Consider the following 18,996-nt stretch of genomic DNA (forward strand, 5'->3'; position numbering starts at 1 on the left):
AGGAAGAGATGCCAGAACTCTCTTTCCACAGTGTGAGCACACAGCCAGAAGGCAGTCATCAGCAAGCCAGGAAGAGCGCTCTCACCGGAAACCAAAATGCCCAGCACCTTGGTTTTGGACTTCCCAGCCTCCAGAAGGATAAGAAATAAATGTCTGTTGTTGCCACTCAGTCTATGGGATATTTGCTATAGTGGCCAGAACTAAGACAAGAAGCCTCCAGATAAGGTGCCTAAATCCCATCTTTGCAGTGATGACCTCAGCTCCATAACCTATCACTGTCCTCTCTGATGAGCTCAGGAAGGCAAGAAAAGTTGTGCAGGTAACCACTTCCCTTCCTCTTTGAACTTCACTGCTCCAACGTCTCTCTCTCCCTAGTGTCTATCACAGGTTCAGGGTTCAAAGGAAAGGCGAAGGGAGGAAGAATTAAAAATGTCTCATTTATTCCTTCACTCCACGATATGGGAGTGCCTGTGTCATAGGAGGTGCTGGGCTGGTCGAAGCCCTCAGGCAGCTGCTTTTCACAACACTGTGGCTTCCAGTTCTCTTGCCCAGAGGGAAGCCGCTTTGCTAGCTCTCCCTGGCTCCTCCTCCTCCTCTTCTCACTGCCCCTTCCTTCTCGAGGGAAAATAAAGCTCCTCTTTGAACCTGAACAGGACAAAGTTCCCAAGGCTTCTGCTTGCGAACTTGTGGGGGAAGAGGAAGAACAGGTTAAACCCTGAGGCTCTCCTCCACCTCACACACAAAGAGAGGTTCGACTCAATCTAGTGGGAGGCCTCACAGGGAGATCTAGGGGTCCCTAAACTCTGAAGCCCTTGGCCCATTCTCCCCGAAGCCCTGCTTGAGAAGAGGAACAGGTGTGATGGCAGGTGACTCTCCCAGGGTAGGTGCCACCGCCTGGATCCTGCTTGCCGCTGATAACCTCACAGACCTGGGGATGGGCTCGGCTCAACTTGCCCGTGGAGCAGGCAATGGTTCGAATGGGTTTTGAGTGCTCTTGAGACTACCACTTATCTCTAGGCAGTGTTCTCCTTCCTGTCCTCACTGTTCTTGACCCTCATCCCTCATCCTCTCTGTCCTGACGTCTCTACTCAACTCTGTCCAGTGTCAGCTCTCATTCTCCTGCTGCCTCTTTCTTCCTTCAATTAAAGCAATTCAAAATGTAAGCCGGTATGTTCACTCCTTGATTGCTAGAGTCTCACTCTCTTCCAGAATCAAGTTGCAAATCTCTATCCAGGTGCTCTTTTCTCCCAGCGAGACACCCCCAGCAACTTTAACCTTGCTCCCGTGGTATCTATGGGCCCCTGGCAGATGCTCACCTTCCTCTTCTCCTGCCCCCCTGGGCTGAGCTTCCTTCCTCTCCAGAGCATGCTGCAGTTGCAGGACAGGCAGGGAAGTTACCTCCTAGGACACACACCTTGCCCCTTTGTTCTCCTCTTCCCCCAGCCCTGCCACGCACTCCATTCAGAGAGCAACTACCCCACCTACTGTCCTCCCTGCTTCCCAAGTACACACACTCACACGCGTGCACGCACACACGTGCACACACACACACACACACACGACATCCCCAGACTTAGCACCTGCGGTGCCCCCTTCTGTATAAAGAAAGTCTAAAGTTGTTCTTGCACTCCCCTCTTCATCGAATATTTGGCCAAATCTATCCAGGGACCTCGTTCGTCTCATATGTCCCAGGTTTGCATTCCAAAAAAGTAATGTAACCCACCCCCTCCCACCTTAGGCAGCAGGTGTAAACAGATCAGAGTCTGAAAGATGGTGATGAGGTGCCTCAGAGATAATGCAGATTCTCCACACCTGACAATCCCCAGAGCTTGGCCCTCGGCCCTGTTCCCTCCTTCTGGCCCTGGATGCCTGCTGAGATGCTATCTTGCTTAAAACAATGGGAGAATGTGCTTGGTGTTTTTAAATTGTGGTTGTTAAGTCTCTGCTGAGATATAGGAGAACATGGAAAGGAGGAAAGGAGGCAGCTACTCCCTGACACCGACCAGTGTTTGGGCCCACTGACCCAAACGATATCATACAAGGGGCAGGGGCTGTGCTCTAACACCTGAATTCCCCTATACCCAGCCCTCTAGAACTCTGGGAATCACTTGCCTCACAGATACCCAAAATATAGATCAAGATGTTAGGGACTGACAGAATGGCCATCATCAAAAAGTCTGCAAACAATAAATGCTGGAGAGGGTGTGGAGAAAAGGGAAGCCTCCTGCACTGTTGGTGGGAATGTAAATTGATACAGCCACTATGGAGAACAGTATGGAGGTTCCTCAAGGAGCTAAAAATAGAACTACCAAATGACCCAGCAATCCCACTACTGGGCATATACCCTGAGAAACCCATAATTCAAAAAGAGTCATGTACCACAATGTTCACTGCAGCTCTATTTACAACAGACAGGACATGGAACAAACCTAAGCGTCCATCGACAGATGAATAGATAAAGAAGATGTGGCATATATATACAATGGAATATTACTCAGCCATAAAAAGAGACGAAATTGACTTATTTCTAGTCAGGTGGGTGGACCTAGAGTCTGTCACAGAGAGTGAAGTAAGTCAGAAAGAGAAAAACAAATACCGTAATGCTAACACATATATATGGAATCTCAAAAACAGAAAATACCCAAAATGGTCATAAAGAACCTAGGGGCAGGACGGGAATAACGACGCACACCTAACAGAGAATGGACTTGAGGACACGGGGAGGGGGAAGGGTAAGCTGGGACAAAATGAGACAGTGGCATGGACTTATATACACTACCAAATGTAAAACCGAAAGCTACTGGGAAGGAGCCGCAGAGCACAGGGAGATCAGCTTGGTGCTTTGTGACCACCTGGAGGGGTGGGATAGGGAGGGTGGGAGGGAGGGAGACACAAGAGGGAAGAGATATGGGGATATATGTATATGTATAGCTGATTCACTTTGTTATAAAGCAGAAAGTAACACACCAGTGTAAAGCAATTAAACTCCCATAAACATGTTATAAAAAAAGAAAAAAAAGATGTTATGGAATGGGGCTTCCCTGGTGGCGCAGTGGTTAAGAACCCGTCTGCCAATGCAGGGGACATGGGTTCGAGCCCTGGTCCGGGAAGATGCCACATGCCGCGGAGCAACTAAGCCTGTGTGCCACAACTACTGAGCCTGAGTTCTAGAGCCCGTGAACCACGACTACTGAGCCCGCGGGCCAGAACTACTGAAGCCCGCGCACCCACAACAAGAGAAGCCACTGTGGTGAGAAGCCTGTGTACCTCAACGAAGAGGAGCCCCCATTCACCGCAACTAGAGAAAGCCCACGCGCAGCAACGAAGACCCAACAGAGCCAAAAGTAAAAAAAAAAAAAAAAGATGTTATGCACTGAACTCTGTTCCCCTCAAATTGCTATGTTGAACCCCTAACCCCCAATGTGACTATAGTTGGAGATATGACCTTCAAGGTTAAACAAGGTCATGAGCTTGGAGCTCTAATCCAATAGTAGGGTATCCTTATAAGACGAACAGAAGCCACAGAGCTCTCTCTCTCCCCACACTGAACAAAGAAAAGGCCATATGAAGACACAGTGAGAAGACAGCTGTCTGCCAAGGACAAAGGTCTCACCAGGCTATAAATTCTTTTAGCAAATTCTAGATTTCCAACTGGATTAAATTGTGGACCTTTGTATCAACTTAAATTGTTTCCTCCCTCTGCGTACAAGTTTTCTGATTGCTTTCTCTCTGATTCTTTTTGCTTGTTTGTTTGTCACTGGATATACTTTGTGTGTGTGTGTGTGTGTGTGTGTGTGTGTGTGTGTGCGGGCAGTGTCCTCTCTAATCTGCTCATATTTATAGATTTCTTCCTTCAGAGAGCATCAGATCAGTTTCATTAGGGTTAGGGGCCTCCCCTATGGCAATGGTTGCTTAATAAGTTTTAAGGACTCTGGCTTAAGTTGCATTTAATTTCATCACTGCGTCCCAAAAGTGCCATGGTTGCTTTTCCCTATCATTAGGATGATCAGGATTTCTACTGCAACAGAAGCATATGCAATAGAATGGCACAGCAGATTACTGGGCCCCCAAGCCAGAGGTGGGTGGACTGAAGCCATCTTCTGCTATGGTGCTGCCACTTGTGCTGCATGGAATTATTATTATCATTATTTTGTCTTTACTCTCTGTACAAATTCTGTCAGAATAGTTTAGATTTCTAGCAGTGCAAATTTACAGCTGTGGGTTTTATCTCCATCTAATCATGAGTGGTCCAGACCTTCTGGGTGGTTATGGGGACAGGTTCGGAGGCCCACTGACCCACCTCCTGGGCAGCCCAGGAGAGGAGGACATCGCAGGCCATGCAGGACACGTGGGGGTTGCATTCTGGAACAGCGTGAACCAGAAGGGTCTGTGGGAAGCGGGCTTTGCAGTACTAAGAGGGTGAGGTACACCCGGGTGCCTAAGCAAGGATGTGACTGGCTTGTTTGAATCCTTCTGCTGGCTGACAAGGAAACACTATTCAGGGATAATAAGCAGGAATGCATCCGGTGCATTTAATAACAAGGGTTGTTGCTAGAGGACCCTATCTGGCGGAGCAGAGTGGGCAGCAGAATCTGGGATTAGGCCGCTCGAGGCCCTCCCAGTTTCACCAGCCGTCTACTCAGCATGGCGGAATACTAACTTGGGCCCTCACCGCACCATCACCCCCTCCCCGGGCACTCACACACAGGGGTCAGCACACCTGGCTGAGGAGAACTCAGTCCCTGGAGATGGAGGGGTGGACCCTGGGGCGGTAGCTCCCCGACCCCGCCATTTCAGCGCTATTAGGTACCACGGCAACACAGGGCCTGAAACAAGGGGGCTCCATCGCAGCTGGACGTGCCCAGCCCCACCACCAACTCCTCTAGGGACTGGCCAGCAGGCAGCGCGCGTGGGCAGCCGTTCAAAAGCCCAGGCCCACGTCTGCTCCAGCCGTCTCCTTCTAAGAGGTCGCCCACTCACCCACCGCCCTCCCAGCTCATGGCAGCCTGGCGACCACGCTTACCAATCAAAGAAGTCCAGAACGACGTCAGGAACATCAGGCGAGGAGAGGTTAGAAGCCAAAGTGGAATTTCCGGCTGGGATGGGGGTCGTCGCCCTCCAAGGGCAGGGTCCTGATGAGGAGTAGGCAAACAGCGGCCCGCTGCATGTCGGGACGCCATAGCTCCGACCGTCCAAGAACCCTGGAGACCGCTGCGGACCAGGAAGAGAGACGAGGGGGGGCGCGGGATAACCAAGAGGAGCGGGGCGAGGAGCTCGTGCTTCTGCAAAGAGCCGCCTGTAAGGTGAGAACATCGAGGCCAAGGGGAGCGCGGAGGGTGGGGGTCGACTAGCGGCCCTGAGCCTGGCAGCGGCAAGAAGAGCAGCAGCCCAGCAGCTTCACTCCACGTACCAACCCGACCACTCACCCGGCCGCTGCGGACAGCGCGGGGTCTGAAGCACTTCCGGCTGCCGCTGGGCGGGCCCGAGGCCCGGCGCACAACTGACTCCGCCCACTCTGATGGCAAGCGAGCTTAGCCAATCCGGCAGGCGCCAGGAGCTTTTCAAATAGATGAGTGGTCCCGCCTCCTAGCATAGGCTGTGTGCCGCCCAGCCCTGTGCTCTTCTGGCGTCTGTAGTCGTTCCTCCCTCAGCAGCAGCTCCAGCTCCTTGGCAGCTGGAGAGCTGGGCCGGGGGTCGGCGGCGTGGGGCACCCCGCCCTGCGCCTCCCCTCTGCAAATATGCAAAATATGCTTTTCACTTCAAACAGCATATGCCCATGAGTTTGCTTTTTGTGGTGAAAGAAGTAATTTGACGACCCAGGCTCTATGTGCAGTTTGAAAGTACTGGACACCTTTGAGGAATCAGGACATAGTTGACTGGTGGTCATTCCCAGACCCTCGGGCCTCCAGTGAACCAGAGTGCCTGTCCTCTGGAAGGCATAGAGGAGGTGCAACCAGTGCGTTTTGTGACACGGCTCTGGCCCATCATCAGGACAGAAATTGGGCTCCAGGAGCCCCCCTCCCATAGCTAAGGGATGCACAGTTGAAGTGAGGGTTCTTGGCTGACAGCATTGAAGGGGAAAAGAAGGCAACGGTCAGTGTATCGGATCTTCAAGGCAGTGAGTCCCTGGAGAGCAGGTCACTCTAACGCTCCAGCATTCTGGCCCAGCATGGGGGGGAAAAAGCCTTACATTTTTGCTAGAGGTTTTCTATTCTTTCCGCTACCCTGAACATTGCCACGTAGAATAGAAATATCTCAGGGAAAGAGGAAATGCTTCCACTCATTCACTACCCTTCGTCCTTCCCATCTCAGGTACCTTGCTGAAGCAAGGTCAGAAAGAGGCTTCTTCAGAGCACATAAGCCAGATGGGCAATGAGCAGATAAACCTCAGTCATATTCACCAGTGCTGGACCTCGTGAGGCATGCCATGTAAAAGTGTTGAAATCAAAATGGATTTCAGGTTCACTCTTAGTGAACTAGAATATTCAAACAAACATTCTCCCCCTTCGCCTTTCCTTCAGTATTTGGTGAAAAGTGTTGGGACTGCTTGTGCCCAGCATGTTGCAAAGCATTAGTTGCATGGAACTTCCTGGGGTGGCTGAGTGTTTTGTACAGCTAAAAATTTAACTCTTTACCCCACCTTGACCCCTTCTCCAGCACCCCCTTTCTTTTTCTTTTGTTTTTTTTTTACCATTTTAGAATCACACATTTTAAAAATGTCTCTTATTTTCCTTCCTTCTCTTCACCAGCAGAGCATCTTCACACCTTCGTTTCCCCTCTCCTTTCCCCCTCTTTTTCCTTCTATTACAGTAAGTGCTTTCTTCTCACTTACGTGGCAGATCCGCATGGAACTAACCCACTTCCTTACGTGGGGGATCCCTCTATAACTAACCATCACAACAGCAGTGGGTCAGGTGGGCTCAGCCCTACTGCTCTTAGTCCTGCACCCCTTGTCTCTGGTCACTAAGGCATCCTCGTAGAGACAATACTTGCTTGTCAAAAATGAAAAGGCCGGGCTTCCCTGGTGGGGCAGTGGTTGAGAGTCCGCCTGCCGATGCAGGGGACGTGGGTTCGTTCCCCTGTCCGGGAAGATCCCACATGCCGCGGAGCGGCTGGGCCCATGAGCCATGGCCGCTGAGCCTGCACGTCCGGAGCCTGTGCTCCGCAACGGGAGGGGCCACAGCAGTCAGAGGCCTGCGTACCACAAAAAAAATAAAATAAAATTTAAAAAAAAAAAATGAAAAGGCCATTTCAGATCCGTTTGTCCAAGCATCTGAATTGTATATGGGCGGGGAGGGGTGGGGACTGAAGCCTAGAGGAGGGTGGATGGGACCAAGGTTACACAGTGGCAAAATTCAAAACTAGAACCCTATCTCCAGGTTGGCCTACTTCCAGAAAAGTGTGTTTTTCCAGTGAAAGTCAGCTTTGACTGTTATCTCATGCAGCCACTGGCATGTGGGAATTGTTTTGTTTCGAAGCAGGTTATTCCTATTCCTGGAATCAAATTCTGCAATCAGTGTCTCTACTGACAGGGAAAGCAAGCCTCAAGTTTTTTTTTTTTCCTAGGCGTCCTTGTGACTATGGAGATGGCCAAAAACTTGATGGCAAAAATGAATTTATTTCCAAAGCTTACGTCCCACACTCACATGACAAAGAGCCCCAAAGGCAGCAAGGAATATGAAAAAGCCAGTACAATTTGTAGTTGTTGAGTTTTTGTCTAGTTCCTTTATTAGAGTGTACATAAATATCCACATTGAATGGTATTAAACATGAATATGGGATCAGGGTGTAGAGGACAGGTCACTGACCTAGGAGTTAGCCCATCTGTGTTCTGACCCAGCTCTGACACATGACTGCGAATATTCCAGTTTGTCTAGAGTATGAGGTGGATTGGGAGGTAAGGCAAGAGGCCAAATAGGTAAGAAGCAAAAGAATAGGTGGCACCTGGCCTAATGTGGGCCACACATTCAGTGCACAGAAAATACCTCCTCGGTGAATAACTGAAGCTAAGAAGGAGAGTTTCACTGTATTTTTTTTTTTACTTATAAACAGCAAACATTTATTTTTCACAGTCCTAGACGCTGGTTAGTCCAAGATCAAGGCACCAGCAGCTTTGGTGTCTGGTGAAGGCCACTTCCTGGATCATAGATGGCAACTTGTCAAGATGTCCTCACATGGTGGAAGGGGCAAAGTATCTCTCTGGACCCTCTTAAATAAGGCACTAATCTCATTCATGAGGGTTCCACCCTTTTGACCTTGGCACCTCCCAGAGACCCCACCTTCTAATCCCGTTATCTTGGGGATTAGGATTTCAACACATAGATTTGGGGGGAATGCAAACATTCTCTTTAGGACACCTACCCAATTTCCATACTGCCCAAAAATGTGCCATGTGTAAACCCAAATAAAATCACATCATTTTCTTACTTTACAAAGTTCAAAGTCTTCTGATTGACTGGCAGAGAACTTTTCATCTTCAACCTTTCTCTCCATAACCTATTCCACATACTCCATTTTTCATTTCCATCTCTTCTTTTTTTTAAGTTAACTTTTATTGCAGTATAGTTCCTTTACAATGTTGTCTTAGTTTCTGCTTTACAGCAACATGAATCGGTTATATGTATACACATATCCCATCTTTTTTAGATTTCCTTTGCATTTAGGTCACCACGGAGTACTGAGTAGAGTTCCCTGTGCTATACAGTAGTTTCTCAGAAAGAGAGTTTTAGATCTGATTGTCCAAAGTAAGGAATTTGATTTCTATCTTACATTCAACAGTAAGCTTTTGGAGGCTTTGTGCAGGAAAATGACACCATCAGGAAGAAACTTTCTGGAGGAAGAACTGGAAGAAAGAGAGACTGGGGACAAGGAGAGAAGTTAGAAGGGTGGTGCACACTTCTGCTCCGAGTAATGGCAGGCTAAGTCATTTGCACTCACCATCGCAATGAGGACAACTAAAAAATACTGGGTGAAATGTGAAAAGAAATTATCTTCATTAAGCGCTAAGAAACTCTGAGGCTAAAATCTAGAAGAAAGCAAAAACCCAAATAGGAAAGCTCAGCACTCAAAGCCACTTTTGCCTGAGGGCATTAGGTGGATCCAGAAGGAAGAAGTGTGACACTGAGCTGTGGTTTTGGCGGCCTGATGGGAAAAGAGACCAAAAGTTGAAGTCCTCACCCCCATTGAGTAGATCTGATAAGCCCTCCAGCCACTCTAAGCTGCAAAGAAGTGGCTACCCCTTTGGGATAATGGTGAACCAGAAGCAACAAGCCCTGGCATGGACTTGCAGTCTACGTATCCATCACCAGAGTGATCCGAGGAACTTCAAGCCCTGAACTTGGATTAAAGTGGTCTTGGACAGGTAGTGACCCCAGGCATTTAGCAGAAGCAGGTGAAAATGCTCTCTGCAGGAAGGTTCTGTCTTCCCATGCCTGAAATCAGTCTGATAAATAATTTTTCAATAATATATTGGCACATAGTCAAAGATAAGTGGACACATAAGGAAAAAAAATACATTGTAAGTGACAGCCCAAAGAAAAAATAGACAATGAAAACAAATTCACAGATATTTCAGATATCAGAATTATGAGACCCAGACTATAATCACTATGGCCTACTATAGTTCAAAAAATTAAGAAATAAGCTTTAAAATATTTTCAGGGAACAGAAAATCCTAAAATGTGGCATAGCCAATTGAAAAAGAATCAAATAGGACATCTAGGACTAAAAAAGTATAACGACTGAGGGTTCAATGGATGCATTCAACACAACGCTACACATAATCATTAGATGATGATAAATGCGATGAAGAGAAATAAACCTAAGAGAGAATTATTGAATTAGAAGACAGATCAAAAGAAATCATCCAGAATTCTGCCTGGAGAAGTGAATTTTATGAAAAGAAATGTAGGATAAGAGACGCAATGAATAGAGTGAAGAAGTCTAATATACATTTAATTTAAATCCTAGAAGGACACGAGTGAGAAATGGGAAAGAAGATGATGGCCAAACATTTTCCCGAGCAGATGAAATGCACCAATCCACAGATACTAGAAGCTCATTGAATTCTCATCAGCATAGAAAACAGAAATTCACTTCTAGACGCATCATCATGAGAGTGCAGGACATCAGAAAGAATGAAGGCTATGTTAAGGATCCAAGTGAGAGATAATGAATCTTGACCTTGGGCAGGAGCAGAAGAAATAAAGACAAGGGCATGGGCCTCTGGACGCTGGTCTTTAGAATACCTTTCTCTCAGACTTAGCATGAAAGACTATTTTATAAACATTATCCATTCCATCCTTCATTAATAAAAAACATTTGCTACCAAATCTATTTCTTAGAGCACCCTGACACCTAGGAGCTGTTCAAATTGTCTTAGTCATACATGGAAGGTCGTCACCCTATAAGTATGTCATCTCATGGGCTATGACAGGGGTGAGTATTCTCCATAGGAATTATGAAGGTTAACTTTATGTGTCACCTTGACTGGGCTAAGGAAGAATTTCAAGTGCATGAACCTATTCCAGGAGCTATTAGGTCTGGAAAAGCTTCTCTGTGGACCTGCAGATCCTATTTAGGAGTCAGCTATGGAAATGAAGTCAGAGTGACCCTTCTTGTGTTCCATTTAATGCAAACATGAAGAGAGCTTCTTTCCACTGAAATGCACTGTTATGGCACCTTGCTTATACACAACTTCACTTTGAATTTATTAAAAGTAAATGGAAACGCTTATTTCACCTTGAGGATTATGTGTGGATCTTAATTGACAAAATGTACTCTCTACCCCATCCCACTGATCAGAAAACGGCCAACCTCCTCCAGAGGACTAATAATAATAATTTAATCCTCACTTCAGCTCTGTAAGGTAGGTATTATTCTTCCCGTTTTCCAGCCAGGAGGGGAGATGATATAGTAGAAGTCAGAGCTTAGACTCTGAAGCCAGACTGCCTGGGTTTGAATTTCACCTGTGTCACTCACTAGCCGTGGAATCTTAAGCAACTTACATAGCTGCTCTGTGCCTCACTTTCTTCATCTCTAGAGTAAGATAATAATAGGACTTCTTTAGAGGCTACAATGAGTTAATTCATGGAAAGCACCTAAATTATTATGGCCAATCATACAATCAGTGCTCAAAACATGGAAACTCTTCTTCTTCTAGAGTTACGTGGCCATTTATTTTCTGGCCACTTAATACGACGAACGAGAAGGAAAAATATGGATCACTGAAGCCGACTAGAAGAAGAAACATGGGTCATGGGCGCAGCCTGGCCTTATTATCCATAGCTCCTGAGATGAGCTGTGTGACCCTGACTAGGGGCAGGGAGAGGTGTCTACAAGAGTTCTCCAACCCTTGCACTCCAGGGGGAGCCAGTGCCTAAGATATGTCCCAAATGAGTCTGCCCCAGCTAGAAGCTCCTGGAATCCCGGAGATGAGAAAAGGCCCTTTCCCACACAGGCTCCAGGAAGCGTTTAGAACCCCAAAGAATATACAAATTACTAAGCTCAATGAGTCACAATAAATTCACTTTAAAAGTACTACTTTACCCTCTTAATTTACAAGTGGCAAGGGATGAAGCATCTGACTGTTCATCATAGTTTTTCTTTGGGAGACCTGAAGCAGTTTCTGGCTCACCCAGTAGGGGTGTCAAACCCCTGAGTGACGTGGAACCACCGTATCACCTTACCTTATCACTTCTAATGGCTGGACTTTGTGTTCCGTTGTCATCACAGAATGTAAGTGGTTTCAACTATAACTTTGTTCAAAGCTCTTAGTCCATTTCAAACCAACTAATGTTTCCCCTTTACTTTTCAGTTAAGACTCTCAAGTAGCTCCTAGAGCAGCTTCAGCATTTATACCTTTCCGTCAGCAGCTTTGTCTCAGATATTCATGTGGATACAGCCTTGTTCACAGTGGAGCACAGGGCAAAATGCAGAATGTCTTTGTGTTTCTGATTTACTATAATGAGGGATAAGTGTGCTTAGGGCAATCACTCCCATGGAGAGCAAAGTGGAAGTTTAGCGGAACATAATGTGTGTTGACTTGAGTAAGCCTCAGTCCCGTGCCCCTCCCTTGGGGTTGGATTCCAGTTTCTGACTACCCAAATGTGTTCACAATGCACACTGGGAGATGTAGCCCCATCTGGCAACACTGGAAATAAGCAAGGAGTCATAGGGCCCCTTAATACAGAAATATTCCCCTGGTCACTGAGCTGGTGAACTCAAGGTGATGCGGTATTCCTCCAGTCCTCATGATAACAGTATTTATTGAGAAAGCACCATATGCCAGGTCCTGTGCCATGCAGAGCCACACACACGGTCTGCCCCTAGGGAAACGACTCTTTAGTAGAAATATAGATGATGAGCCAAGGAATTCCAAAACACATGATATACATAAGAGGGGCTCCTGAACCAGGCTGGAGGGTTTGCAAAGAAAACTGGATGTCTGGGGCAGGAGTGAAAGGAAGTATTAATCTTCACACTTTTATGTCTTTCCCTCAACCCGGCCATAATTTATAGACAAGTCCTATTTTCTGAGTAAAATATAAATCCAACCACTTTCTAACACCTTTGCTTTTGTCACTCTGGTCCAAGTCCCCATCGTCTCTCAGGTGGACCACCCAATAGCCTCCTAATTGGCTTCCCCACTTCCAGTTTTATATCCTGTGGCAAATATCATAGATTAGCTCACTTGACTCCATTACAATCCCAATCACAGCAGGTAAGGCTTGATCAACGTTGCAAGCCAAGTCTACATTTCCTGAACTCCCGCCCTTATGGCCTGGATTGCACACATAACTTAGCCTCTGCCAAGCAGATAATAAACCCCCATGAGAGTTGGTAGGAGCAGGAAGGTGGAGTCTATGCTGCTTCTGGGGTTTCTGGTTTCTCTCAGTGAGCATGGGCTCAGAAACTTTCGCATCTCCTGCAGCAGTAACAATAGAGGTCCCAGGGTACAGTTCCTAGTTTTGTGGGTATCAAAAGGCAAGGCATGGGACATCAACTTTGTATAGACGGAGGAAGGAGGCAATGTAGCTTCAAAGCCAAAATTTGTGATGCTCTCAGCAGAAACAGAGTGGTCCAATGGCTTCCTCACGTTCCACCCTCCTGATTGTACCAGTTCTGTGGTATTATTCAGGAAAACAGTTTTGGAAATTATAACTACTACTTGAGTTAAACCAAACACGACCACCCCCCCGTGCAAAAGTCTCTCGTGCTTTTCCCTCATACACCCAGGTATTTTGTAGGCTCTTGTAATTTATTTATGCATGCCTGTTTTTGTGCTTTGTAAAAGTGGCCTCCTATAGAATATATTCTTGTGTGTGTCTGTTCTTTTCTATTTTTTTGGCTTGATACCTTGATTCATAAGATTCATCCAACTTGTATGTAGCCAAGTTAGTTCGTTTCCTTTGCTGTATGACATTCCACTGATGGACATATCACTGCATATACCTACCCAACTAGTTTCTGAACTTGGGTTGTGTCCACTTTTGGACTATTACAAACAATGCAGCTCTGGGCATCCTTGGCCTTGTCATCTGGTTTGCATGGGCATGGGGTTCTCTAGGCGAAGCGCCTAGTGGTAGTATTACTGGGTCTAGGGTAAATATATCTTAAACTTTGAGGGATACTGAATATTCCCGTTATTCAGTTCTAAATATTTCTTGATTTCCTTCAAACCAAGGATTAGTTAGTAGTATGCTATTTTGTTTCCAAACATTTGGGTGTTTTAAAGCTATCTCTGTGTTATTAACCTCTGCGTTAAGCATTATGAGCAGAGAGCCTAGATTTCACACTAGTGATCCTTTGCAGTTTATTGAGGCTTCCTTTTTCTTCTTAAGGTCTATTTCTGTAAACGGTCAATAGCTCAAAAGAATTTATGTTCTCTGTTTGTTGGGTATGAAGTTTTATATTATCTAATAGCTCAAATTTATTATTCTGTTTAGGCCTTTGATATCACTGCTTATTTCTGTTTGCTTGGACATGTTCTGAGAGTGGTGGGTTAAAATCTCCAGCTCTCATTGTTAACGTATCTATCAGTCCCTACAGTCATAACATTTATCCTTGAGGTTTAAGCTATCCTGCTACGCCACCTTCTGTAACTCCCTCACGCTATCATCCACTGACCCTAGCCATCGACTGCTCTCTGCCCCAACCTACCACCGTCCAGAGGACTCCAACTTCCATGTCAATCACTCAACAATTGGACGTTCTCATTTCCAGTGAACATCTGTACAACATACTAGCCAAACTCTCTCACAGACACACTCTGGTTTATTCTTCCCTAAACTACTCTACCTCTCACATCTAAAATGAAAATATCCCAGTGTTGGACTGCAAGCCCCTAGACATGCTGCTCTCTCATTCTTCTATTCTCTCTACACGTGCTCTTTTATCTCACTGAGCCCTCCTATTCCTTGGCCTCTCTATTTTCTGCACATCTGCACTCTCCCTCTTCTGTCTCTCCCTCCTGTCACCATTGATTTGGTTTGGGGTTTCTCCCTATTTTTTTTTTTTATGGCCGTGCCAGGCAGCTTGCTGGGATCTTAGTTCCCCGACCCGGGATGGAACCCGGGCTCCCGGCCACTGCCGAATCCTAACCACTGGACCGCCAGGGAATTCCCTGGGGTTTCTCCTCTTTTCCTTCTTCTCCTGCTCACACTCAGGCATACTTAGTGGTCAGTACATCTATCACCGCTTATTCATCTACGCTTATAACACCTTCTGTATCTCCACATCCAGTTATCACCCATAGCCAATCAACTGTTGACTTTCAGTTCTATACACTTCTTCATGTGTTTCCAATACCCCTACCTTAGTCTAGGACTTCAGCATCTCTCACATAAATCACTGCTATAATGAGCACTCCATTCTTGCTCCTCTCTGATCCTTTCTTCACATTGCTTTCAGAGTGACATGTCTAAAACACAAATTACTTCCCAAATTAGAGCCCCTTGATGGCTTCTTGTAGCCTTAAGAATGAAGTCTCCACTGCAGTCTCTGGGGAAATGCAAATGGCCAATAGACACATGCAAACATGTTCAACATCACTAATCATCAGGGAAATGCAAATCAAAATCACAATGAGACATCACCTCACAAAAGGACACACGTAACAAATTTTGGCAAGGATGTGTAGAAAAGGGAACCATCCCACACAGATTCGCAGGAGTGTAAAGAGTTGCAGCCACTGTGGAAAACAGTATGGATATTTCTCAGGAAACTAAAAATAGTTTTAGTTTGTAGTTGTTAGAACTACCATACGACCCAACAATTCCACTCCTGGGCATCTATCTGTAGAAAACAAAAACACGAATTCAAAAAGATGCATGCACCCCAATGTTCATAGCTGTGCCGTTTACAGTTGCCAGTGTATGGAAGCAATCTGTGTCCATCAGCAGATGAATGGAGAAAGAAGATGTGATGTATATATAGAATACTAATCAGCCATAAAAAAGGAATTTTGCCATTGGCAGCAACATGGATGGACTTGGAGGGTATTATGTTAAGGGAACTAAGTGAGACAGAGAGAGACAAATACTCAGTAAATTAAAAAGAATTAATAACTGGCTGAATTAATGGACATAGAAATGAATGTAGAAGAGACTTAAGAAAGGGTAAGTCTTCAACAACAGACATGCTGCAGAGAGCAGAGAAAGGGCAGGGCTTATTTGAATACCACCTAATAAGTTGGTATTACTAGGTCTACAGAGCTAGTGGGCCCTTCTGTGTGCGTCTTAAATGCCAAGTTTATTGTGTATGCAGTAGAGTCATCAAAATTTTCTTACAGGAATCTGGCATGGCCAGAGTTGGGTTTTAGGAAGGTTGACTTAGCAAGTACATGAAGCATGTATCTGTGGGGAAAAATATGGAGGTAGGAGAAGGTTAGGAGACTAGCGCAAAGTTCAGGCAAGAAGTAATGAAGGTAATGATACTAAGAGTTGGCAAGAATGTGGAACAAATAGAAATCTCATCCTCTGCTGTGGGGAATATGAACTAGTACAACCGTTTTGAAAGATAATTGGTGTTACCTAGTAAGGTTGAACGTGGGCAGACCCTACGACCCAGGAATTTCATGTTTAGGCCTATACTGTAGATCAGGGTTTCTCAACTGTTGACATTTTGGAAAAGATAATTCTGGGTTGTAGAGAACTGTCCTGTGCATTGTAGGATGTTTAGCAGTATCCTTGTCCTCCACCCACTATATGCCAGTAGCACACCCTCAGTTATGACAACCAAAAGGTTTCCAGAGGTTATCAAATGTCTCCCTGGTTGGGGCGGAGGGGTAGTGCGTAAAATTGCCCTCAACTGAGAAAGTAGAGAAACTCTTGTATGTGGGCATACGGGGATATAATGAGAAAGTTTGTCGCAAAATAATTTGCAAAAGCATAAACATGGAAACAAGCCACATGTCCATCAACAGGAAGGAGACACACTGTGGAATTTTCATATGGTGGATAAGTATACAGCAATGAAAAGTGATTACTACAGCTGCACACATCAACATGGATAAAGATCACAAACACAAAACTGGGGAGGTAGAGAAAGAGCAAGACAAGTAATACATCTAGTATAATTAGATCTACATAAAGTCCAAAATGGACAAGAAATAACATTATTTAAAGGAACATTCCTCTGCAGTGAATGTATAAAAATGTGAATTATTAACAAAGTTCAGGATCATGGTTACCTCTGGGAAGGAATGAGGGGAGGAATCTGGAAGGGCACAGGTGGACTTCCAAGGCATTAGCCGTGTTCTAGTTCGCAAGCTTGGTGCTGGGTACACAGGTTTCTATATTATTATGATATACCTTACATACATGCTGAATTATCTTCTGTATACATGAAACAGTTCATAATTTGTCAGGAAGTGATGAGGTCTAAAATAAGGCAGGAAAACGGAGAGAAAGGCAGCAGAGTAAATAATTGGATGAGAGAAAGAGAAAGACAGGGAGAGAGAGGGAAGAGTCAACTTTTAGGTACCTCTTCGAAACGTTTTAAACTCATTTTCTTCATAGATTTGGGGATGAAATCAATTCCTTATCTATAAACACACATAATTCATTGCTCAGACTTCTAAGAAATGTACATTTTATGCCTCAAAGCCGATCCTACTATATGATGTGATTCACGGGACTGGATAATACCACATTTCACAAAACACCATTGTCTGAGAATCCTGCCCTGTTAGACTTGTAAACGGGTTCTCATTTGTATTCCTTGGAGTTATAAGCATCTGAAACTAGGCGGCTTAGAGTAAAAGTGATTCTTCATCACTAACTTTAGTGTCATTAGCATATCCCTAACTGGGACAGAACACTGTTTCCAACTCCGGCACCCACCCTACCCCTCTGTTTTTCTCCCAATGGTCACCTCTCAGGTAGTGGAATAAAAGGAGAGTTTTTGGATCAAATCCTTTCAGAAGATGGGGCCATAACCAAGGAAAATATCAGAATACCCTAAGCTTTCCTGGACGAGGCAGAGAGGGACAAGACAGATCTTTTCCTAGAAGCAGCACAAAGTTTTCAAGGCAGAAGGACTCACTGAAAACATATTTTACATATGAGGATACAGAAAAACCCACAAACACCCAGAGAAGCAGGAAATGCAGGATTTGTCCTGATTGATTTAGGGACCGTCTGTCAGAGACTCAAAGAAGCCTGATATGTTAGAGCTACAGCAAACCCTCAGAGCAGCAAGCCTGAGCTTCCTCCCTCAACATGAGAGGCTTCAGGTGCATCCATGTGGATAACGTAGCCCACTTGTCCTGTTACCTGGATACGCAGCCTTCACCTCGTAGATACCTCTCAGCCCTGAGAGTATAACACTGACAGTGCCACTCAGCCCTCAGAAGCACAGACGCAGTGAAGAGGAACACACATGTCTCTTGGGGCTTGGGACATGGGGCCACCTGGGGAGTAAATTCAGGGCCCTAGGTAACTGGAGCTCGGTAAGGGCCAGGGACATGGACTCCGAGCATGCACCAAAACAGGCTTATCTCAAAAAGAGGTGTGCATGCGTTTGTCTAAAGTGAACCTCCCGGGACTTCCCTGGCAGTCCAGTGGTTAACACTCTGCTCCCAATGCAGGGGACACGGGTTCCAACCGTGTTCGGGGATCTAATACCCTGCATGCCACACGACGTGGCCAAAAAATAATAATAAATAAATAACGTGAGCCTCCGAAAATTCTTCAGCCCAGGTAAAGACCTTTAATATTCACTATTAACTATAGTTAATACGCTAACTATATTAACACAGAAATACACACACACACTCCCTGCCGGCATGGCATGAACCATAAGGAACCAAACCAATTTGACGACTTTCCAGGGACCCTACATGGATAAATTTCTACTTGGACTGTTCTTTCATTAAACAATGGTGACAAAAGGCCTTGTGCCTTTTGTTGTTGTTGTTCTAGCCATGAGGAATACTCTGTGTTACTACATGATAACGCATTTTTAAATGTCAACACCAGTGACAGGGGAAAGGGTTGTGGATACCTTACACTCACTTCACTTTAACAGACCTTTATCAAGCATCTACGAAGAAGAAAACACAGTGCTTTAGGAGAGAGAAATCAATAAAAGCCTTTACGTTCCGAACAAGTCAGAAGCTCACACTTTAGGGAGCTGGGGAGATACACGCATAAATAAATAATGTTAATCTACTCTCCATACGCGAGGAACTACCATAGAAAACAGAAAGCGGTATTGATGCTAACTAGCAAGCTCTCAAGCAGCCTTAACTGAATGTAGAAATAAGGCCTTCTACCCTCAAACCCCTGGTCCTCCCCTTCTCTGATCCTCTGCTCTGCTCAAGTACCACTTCACATTTTTCCCTTAAAGAGGTTCCAGATACTAGGCCCATTTCCTCTTTTAATTTTCTTTAAATTAGGACATATTTCAGATCTCGACAAAGGTCTGAAAATGCGACACCCATGCAACCATCAGCCGTCTTAAGAAACATAAGCTTACAAATAAAATTGAAACCCA

The 18,996-nt window shown here is 45.4% G+C and overlaps 1 protein-coding gene across 3 annotated transcripts in view; it reads right to left on the reverse strand.

The window, feature by feature from the left end:
* Positions 1-18,996, reverse strand: part of LOC117198559 (cilia- and flagella-associated protein 251-like) — a 92,922-nt gene continuing 73,926 nt past the window's right edge. For 2 of the 3 annotated variants that reach the window (XM_049704443.1, XM_049704437.1), the window contains exon 5: positions 1-683. The gene's annotated coding sequence lies outside the window, so the exon portion shown is untranslated. Of the gene's footprint in view, positions 1,276-18,996 lie in introns of all 3 variants that reach the window. The other variant, XR_007474702.1, reaches the window with a different exon arrangement.

The sequence above is a fragment of the Orcinus orca genome, chromosome X (genome assembly GCF_937001465.1).
Source record: "Orcinus orca chromosome X, mOrcOrc1.1, whole genome shotgun sequence".
Lineage (NCBI taxonomy): Eukaryota > Metazoa > Chordata > Mammalia > Artiodactyla > Delphinidae > Orcinus > Orcinus orca.